The 7184-nt window shown below is 30.8% G+C and overlaps 1 long non-coding RNA gene across 3 annotated transcripts; it reads left to right on the plus strand.

The window, feature by feature from the left end:
- Nucleotides 1-227: 227 nt before the first annotated feature.
- Nucleotides 228-6410, plus strand: LOC128201922 (uncharacterized). 3 transcript variants are annotated; one of them, XR_008253508.1, is made up of 2 exons: nucleotides 228-1312; nucleotides 5549-6410. It is a non-coding gene; the product is annotated as an uncharacterized LOC128201922 (long non-coding RNA). The 3 variants fall into 3 exon arrangements; XR_008253509.1 differs by lacking the exon at nucleotides 228-1312 and adding an exon at nucleotides 4227-4525; XR_008253507.1 differs by lacking the exon at nucleotides 228-1312 and adding an exon at nucleotides 4227-4413.
- The last annotated feature ends 774 nt before the right edge of the window (nucleotides 6411-7184 follow it).

The following is a 7184-nucleotide window of genomic DNA, read 5'->3' on the forward strand; positions in this document are numbered from 1 at the left end:
ATTGATATCAATAAAATAGTACAGCAAACTATTGTGTACTCTTGCATCACCGAGAACAAAAATAGATAGCACAAAGACCTCATTGCCATGACAATCCTCTTAGCACAGAAGTAGATGAAAGATATATTTTTTAATTCCAGTAGACTTAATTATACTTTTTTTTTTTTTAATTTAATCAGAAATTTTAAGCCATGACAGTTTTTAACTAATGTGGCTGTTATCATACACTACCCTACTTTTGTAATTGTAACAAAGTTTTTTGGTTCCAATAAAGATTATTATTATAATTATTTTTGAATTAACATTATTTTTATGATGCTACTTTCCATTCAGAATGCAATTTCAAATGAAAAGAACCAGCAAGAAACTTAACAAAAATTGATTTTACAATTATGAATTTATGTCCATTCACCTTAATTAAATCAATAAAGCGAAAACTTTGATAGCAAAGAGCTTCAGTAGCCATTTACCATTGTCATTACAACCACACGCACTATCAAGAGTGAATAATTACGAAAGATAAATAGTTAATTTGCATGAATGTAAAGTTACTTCAAAATGTTCATGGACTATTAGAAGAGTTTTGAAGAAAAAACATGTTTGACATGCCAATTATGAGCCGGCTTATGTTTAGATGTGGACAATTAATGGCGTAATGACTGTATGAAACACCAATTACTCTATATTCCAATATTCATTATTTTAGAAACAGGTTAAATAAATATTAACACCAAGATATTGAAAAATCAACAGCAAGACAACATTTTAAACATAGAACCACGCTGACAAAAAAAAATCCGTCAAAAAGGTACCTAGCGATATGTTGCACGTTTATTACAAACGTGTACCCAAACAAGAGTTACATATTTCAGGGTGAAGAAATTTTAAGATAAATTCAAACTATAATACCAGCAATTCAAATAGTTGCTGCGACAGACGCTGAAAATGCCTCAAATATTAAGTAACCAACAATCTTAATTCCCAATGTGGCGGGACTTACAAGACAAACCAATATAAATGTAGAATAAAACTAAAAAATTAGGACGTTGAACGAATTAACTATAAAAATATGAAATAACGATGGGATTAACGGCACTAAAAGTCACCTATTGTTTAAACAATTATGTGAAGCGAACAAACAAAATGTCGTTTTTTTTTTTTTTTTTTTTTAGTACGTTTGTTCCGTTTGGAACAGGCTAAGGTCGGAGACCATGCTGCCTAGTCTTCAAAAAGATAAATTGTCTGGAATTTTATTTTTCTAATGTCGCTTCAATTATTGTCATAATCTTCAATATTTCATTTGTCAAATCCGGTAAGTACATTTTCATAAATATCTTTTCTTGAGTTTTCTTAAACCAGTGGATTTATCAAATTAAAAATAAATAATTATAAAAAATCATTGTCTTGCAATTCAATAAAAGTATTCTTATAGCTCTTTGAATGTTGTAGTAATATAAGTGAAAATAGCTTTGAAACAAGAAGGAAATCTTAAGAGAAGCGGGATTGAGTGCGGGATATTTTCGGGTTTTTTGAAGATAATCCTAAGTTCGTCAAACATAATGTGTCTTTGAATGACAAATTCAGAGCAATCAAAAAAAAGGTGATGTAGAGATTGGGCTGTATTTGAGTTACACCATGTGCATGATGGGGAAGCGATCATGCCCATTCGGTGCAGGTGTTCGTTGAAATGTCCGTGGCCGATTCGTAATCTACAAATATTGGTGTAAAATTTTCTGTTTGTGTCCTTTCCTTTGCAGAACCACGGTTTTCCAATACGCCAATTAATTTTGCGGTACCATTTGCCTTTAGTCTGTAATATTTGAGTCCAATGCTCCTCCCATTTAGTTGTAACGATTTTATGTATTCCAATACTACAATCTGAATAACAAAGGGGTAAATCTTGAACACGAGCAGCACTTGAATTAATAATTTTAGCCAAAGTGTCTACTTGTTCATTCCCAAACACTCCAATATGTGAAGGGGTCCAGATGAAGATAATATCTTTTCCATGTATAGTACAGAGATGATAATATTTATTACGAATTTCTTGAATTAAGTAGTTTGATGATGAAATGAATGTGTTATTTTTTAATGCCATAAGAACACTCATACTATCTGTAATTATAATCCATTTCGAATATAGTACCTGTTTTTCTATGTATTCTAATGCTAAAAATATAGCTTTTGCTTCTGCTGTGTAAATACTAGCCAAAGTTGAAATTTTATAACCGTGACCAAATCTATTTGACAAATCGTAAAAAGCCACTGAAGTGCTAAGTGCATTTTTGGAACCATCTGTATATATCTGCCTGTAGTCAATAAATTCTGATAAAGTCTCATACATATCGTGCTTTTCTTTTATGTCTTTACGTATAACAATTTTGATCTTACAGAACTTACTCTCATAAAGGCCATTATAACAAGGAAGTATCTTACTACTATAGATGTTATATTCATCTCGTAAATTCAAATCATTGACAATAGTTTTATTCAAAAACATAGAAATGGGGCAATTTAATAATTTGAGTATGAGTGGGTTATTGGAAACTGAAAAAACTTTGAAGAGAAATTTGAGTTTTAGGTATTCGAAACGAAGAAGGATAGGAGGCAAATTACATTCTACTTGCATTGAGATAATTGGAGAAGTATACATAGCACCTAAAATAAGTCTTAAATTCATATTTTGAATTTTTTCGAGTTTTTCTACTAATTTATGTTCTGAGGCATAACAAAAGAAAGCGTAATCAAAATTACTTCTAACAAGAGATTTGTAAAGTAAAAGGATAATTTTAGGATCAGCTCCCCAGTTACGACCAATTACAGATCTTATTATATTAGTGGCTCTTAAAGCACGATCTACTAAGCAATCAACGTATAGATCCCATTTTAAATTTTGATGAAAAATTACCCCCAGAAATTTAACGCTACAGTCTGTTGGAAGAGTTTGATTATTATATATAATATTCATTAATGGAACATATTTATGAACTTGATGAAAAACAACTACTTTACTTTTGGTTAAACTAATATCGAGGGAAAAAAGAGAAAAATATTTCTCAAGTCTTTTTAATGACTCATTTAACACTAATTGCATATCAATAATATTCTTTCCTTTTATATAAATTAATAAATCATCGGCAAATTGCAAGTTGTTCACACTGTTTCCTAAAATTGAATTAAGTTTATAGATATATAAAATATATAGTAGCGGGCTTAGAATACCACCTTGACATACTCCTTTAGAGCTTAACCTAGGTCCTATTAATTTACTATTTACTTTAACATACACTTCTCTATTACTAAGAAAATTATAAATCCATTCGATAAGTTTCATTGGAAGAAATGAGGATAAAATCGAAGATAGAACTGTTAAATTTACATTGTTAAAAGCTCCTACGACATCTAAAAAAACAGATAGAACATATTCATCGTTATTCAAAGCAGTACTAAGGTCGACATAGAAGTTCGCTAAACTTTCGCGCGCTGAATATCCACGGCGAAAACCAAATTGATTCGATGGTAATATACTATTACTTTCAATAAAGAACTCTAAACGCTGTTTAATTAATTGTTCGAATAATTTGCCTGCACAGGACGTCAATGTTATAGGTCTATAGGAGTCGAAATTTGTAGGATCTTTACCGGGTTTAATTACTGGAATCAAACAATCCATTTTCCATTCTGGTGGGATAATACAGTCCTTCCATAAATCGTTAAAAATTTGTAAGAGTTTAGTAAGGTTTATTTTATTCAGCAATCGAAACATATTGTATGTTAAGCGATCAAGGCCACTAGCTGTATCTTTTCTAGATTTTACTGCACTGGATATTTCATCAATTGAGAATGGGTCAGTGAGAAATTTTGGGCATGAATTAACAGAATTAAACTGTTTGTCATCAAAAGGTGAGTGTACAAAATCAGGAGTATATTTGCGTAAAAAATCATTGACCCATGATATATCTTTAAAATGATTTTGACGATGTTTTGAATTTAGTTTTCTCATATTTTGCCAAACAGTGGAAATTGGTGTTAATCTATTAAATTTGGAACAAAATTCCTGCCACCCCTGTTGTCTTACTTGCTTAATTACTAACTTTTTAACAGCTTGAACTCTTTTAAAATTTATGTAATTATCGAGAGTTGGATTTTGTTTAAACCTAAGGTAAGCCGCTTTACTATCATTGACAGCTGTCGCACACCTGTTATTCCACCAAGGTACTGCAATATGTTTGTGCCTCTTTGAAGTATTTGCACCGCTATTTGATAAGTTCCTACGTGGAACGGAACGTTCCACAGCTGTCAAAATAATTTTACAGAACCTATTGTAATTGTTTAAGGGTTCATTGACATCACACTCGAAATCCAAAAGTAATCGATTAACAGTTTCAGAATAAAGATCCCAATTAACGAGACGTAGGTTTATACGATTTAACAAAAGTTTATTAACTTCATCTATAGGAGCATGTTGTTCACCTGACGGAGTTGATGAAGAGTTCTTTGTGTTTATTTTAGTAAAAGTCGGCAGGTGATAACTTCCTAACGGATCATCATGAACCGACCACTCGCATTTTAATGATATGGATGGGGATACCATAGTTAAATCAAGGCCATTGGGTCTCCAAATATGAGAGCCAACAGTAGTAACTTGCTTATCATTTAATAGTACCAAATTACATTCATCTAAACAATCAAGAATGTCTTTACCTCTTGTATTAGTGGAGGTACAACCCCACATAGTATGATGTGCATTTAAATCTCCAGATATGATAGTGGGTTTAGGAAGAGACTCCAAAAAGAACTTAAATTTGGCTTTAGTAAAACTAGGTGTACTATTGGTAGGACAGTAAATACTGGCAACTGAATACCAAGAATTATTAACTTCAATACTAATAGCTATAGTTTGCAAAGAATTGTCGAAAAAAGAGTGAAGTTTTTTATATCTAATACTATTATGTATAATAATCGCTACTCCATTGTGGTTATTACCACAATCATTTCGTTCTATACAATAATCTTTAATTTTTAATTTGTAATGTGGTTTTAGCCAAGTTTCTGAGATGAGAGCAATGTGAATATGATGTTCATTTAAAAATTGTGTAAAAATATGTCGATTGCTCAGTAGGCTCTGAGCGTTCCACTGTATGATAGTTAATTGGTCTCGATTGAATTTTGTGAAATAGGTGTATTACCAAAAGTATCATATAACACATTCAAAACACTTTTAGTGTTAATAGATGTGTTCTTTGTGTTATGTAGTGAAATAAGTTTGATTATGCTTTCTATTAAAAGTGATAAACTCTTGTTATCAGAATTTAGAATTGAAATTAGGTCTACATTTTTTTTAGGTTTGTTACCCAGTTTAGGAAATATTTCAGTGCTAAGTATATCTCCAAAAGAAGCAGGTCTGAATTTAGATCTATTTTCAGCAATTTTCTTTTGTTTAACAGGGCATTGCGGTGATACACTTGTGTGATTTCCATTGCAGTGTACACAAATAGCGTTTTCCATTCCAGTTGTACAAGTTTTATAATTATGCTCACCTTTGCAGATGCTGCAACGCTCAGAATTCTTACAGAATTTAGCTAAATGTCCATACCTCAAGCACCGGTAGCATTGTTTAACTGGTGGTATATATGGAGTGACATTGTGGCGCCAACCTCCAATATCCAGATATTCAGGTAATACAGATGCAGCAAAAGTAATTGTCACGGTTAGAGTTGGCTGTAACACATATCCATGAGTCAAGGTATTTTTTCTTAAAATTCTTTTAATAGCAATAATTTTCTTAGAACTCGATATCATAGTATATATTTTTTTATTAGATATATTTGTAGGTACATTTCTAATAACGCCTGTAACTTCTGTTGAAGAAGCAGGAATACTGGCCTTAAAATGGTAGTCATTTAAAAAAGTTTTATTATTTAAAAAAGCATTGGCTAAGTCTGGCTTTTGAAAGTATACTCCGATTTTGAATTTATTTATAGATCTAAGATAAGTTACCCCTTTATTAAATCGTTTTAAACAGGAGGAGAGTGAGAGCAAGTCTCTGGATCCAATGGTTTTCTGACTATCTGAGGATTCTACAAAGACAACAAATTCTGTCCCAGGGGATTCCTCGGGATATCTTCTAATATAATCTGTGACGTAGTAAGGTTTATACTTATCGGCCTTATCAATTTCAGATTCTGAGTCAGTAGAAGTATCTTCCGAATATATATCCTTGTCATTACAAGGTTCATGGTCTACATCACCTGAATCGTCATCTTTTTTTTTCCTTTTTCTACAACTGCGCTTCCCCATGAATGCTAATTATATTACTGTCGCTGAATTTAGTGAAAATATAATATTTTATTAAATAATAAGAATTGATAGAGATAGTTTTAATAAATTAATAAAAAAAATTTAAAAAACCCGCTTGTTCTTATTCGAGTTTCCCGCCTTTTCCCTCAACCACAAAATGTCGTTTATTGAATTGATCAGCGGCAGTGCTGCCAAATAGGGATGTTAAAAATAATCGATTTTTATTTAAGTCAACTTTTATTTTCTTATAATCGATATTTTTTAATCAATTTTCATAGTAATATTAATCAATTTTTAATAAGTCGATTATATAAATTACGCCTTTAAAACGATTTTCATAAACAGCGTTCTCTACGCGACAGATGAAAAAAATTTACTGTAAGTATTTTATAAGAATTAGGTCTTACATCTCTTGACATTACCTGTTAGGTTTTTTTTCATTTTTATTTAGATCTTAGATGATTTGGAAATGGGACAAATGTATAATACTAATTTCTAATTCTAAGCTTCTACAATTTCTATCATAATAACTCTTATGTTTATGTGCATTAATATACAATGATTTTTGTACTCTTAAATTTTCAATATTAGGTTTACAAATCTATAGAGGCAATCCTTCAATTTAATTCTTTAGATATGGGTGTATTTCTATACTCTAATAGTACTAAGTATTTATTTTTACCTTCACTATGAACTTTCTTAAACAAATTGTTAACTGTTTGTATATACCTTTCTGCCAAGCCATTAGACTAAGCATATATATTATTGGAATATGAAAAGCATGTAAATTTTTAAATAAAGGATAAAAGCGCTTTTGACAAATCTATTAATATAAAAAAATGAAAAATAAATTTTTATTTAATTGATTCAGATCCACTATTCTC

This window comes from Galleria mellonella, unplaced genomic scaffold, assembly GCF_026898425.1.
Source record: "Galleria mellonella isolate WM207_F2 unplaced genomic scaffold, CSIRO_AGI_GalMel_v1 utg643, whole genome shotgun sequence".
NCBI classification, from domain to species: Eukaryota; Metazoa; Arthropoda; class Insecta; order Lepidoptera; family Pyralidae; genus Galleria; species Galleria mellonella.